General features: G+C 39.6%; 1 non-coding gene across 1 annotated transcript; it reads left to right on the top strand.

Moving 5' to 3' along the window:
* Positions 1 to 963: 963 nt before the first annotated feature.
* On the top strand, positions 964 to 1,070 carry LOC131252194 (small nucleolar RNA R71). The gene has a single exon (XR_009174227.1). It is a non-coding gene; the product is annotated as a small nucleolar RNA R71 (small nucleolar RNA).
* Positions 1,071 to 1,281: the final 211 nt, after the last annotated feature.

Below are 1,281 nucleotides of genomic sequence, written 5' to 3'. Positions count from 1 at the left end.
ACCTCCAGGATATCCTGAGAGTTAGAGAGCGGTTTTAGTGAAACCAACCGTTGGGGGAACGGAGCAACTGGCTTCTCTAGAAGTTCCGGTTCTAATTTTTGTGCGGCATCACTACATCCATCATTTTTGTCGTCTTCTAGTTCTTGAGGCTTTTCAGGTCTAACCAGAAGAGTTTTATCAATGATCTTTCCACTCCTAAGAGTGGTGATGAATTTAGCGTGCCCCATCTGATTTGAAGAGCTGGGATCATTAATCTCGTACTGCAGTTTAGGATTGGGGAGAGGTTGTGCAGGAAGCATCCCCTTTTCTATAACCGTCATATGAGAATATATCTTTTACATAAAATCTGTAATTCCCCACATTGCTTGAGCCAGCTCTTGTATGGAATTTTGAACCGGTTCCTCTTGAGGTTTCACTTGATTTGGATTTTGATTGAAGAAACCTTGAGGGGTAGCCGTTTGTCCATTCCTCCAACCAAAGTTTGGATGATTTTTCCAACCAGGATTGTACGTATTGGAGTTAGGTCCAGTAAATGGTCTTTGATAGTTGTTTACGGCATTGGCTTGTTCATTCAATACTCCTCAAAAGGCGGGTATTGTAGGACAATTTTCTGTTGTATGAATGTTGCAATCACAGATGCCGCAAACAATTTCATTAACCTTATCTTTCTTTCCTTCCATGGCCTCAACTTTCCTTATGAGTGTAGTCACTTTACACTTGAGATCATCCTCTTCTTTCAAGAGATATAATCCACCTTTCTCCTTTAATTAAGTCGGCCTAGACGTGGTGTTCAACTTTGGGTAATAGTCCCATGATTGTGTTTTTTCAACAAGACTATCGAGGTAATCCCATACCTCGTCAACATCTTTATTAATGAACTCTCCATTACACATTATCTCGACCATTTGACGCATGGAAGATGTCAGTCCATCATAGAAAAAATTTGTAATGCGCCACGTTTCAAATCCGTGTTGTGGGCATGAACTGACCAAATCTTTGAACCTTTCCCAACATTGGAAGAATGTTTCATCTTCCTTTTGGGCAAAGTTCATGATCGCTTTTCTGAGGGTAATCATTTTATGATGTGGGAAGAATTTTTTTATGAATTCCCTCTGCATGTCGTTTCATGTGCTAATGGATCTAGGATGCAGTGAATGTAACCACGTCTTAGCTTTCTCTTTTAAGGAAAGAGGAAAGAGTTTCAGCCTGATTGTATCCTCAGATACAATAGGAAAACATAATATAGCTATAATCTCATCGAACTCTTTCAAATGTAAATAT

This window comes from Magnolia sinica, chromosome 7, assembly GCF_029962835.1.
Source record: "Magnolia sinica isolate HGM2019 chromosome 7, MsV1, whole genome shotgun sequence".
Classification (NCBI taxonomy): Eukaryota; Viridiplantae; Streptophyta; class Magnoliopsida; order Magnoliales; family Magnoliaceae; genus Magnolia; species Magnolia sinica.
This window is presented reverse-complemented; position numbering and strand designations above follow the sequence as displayed.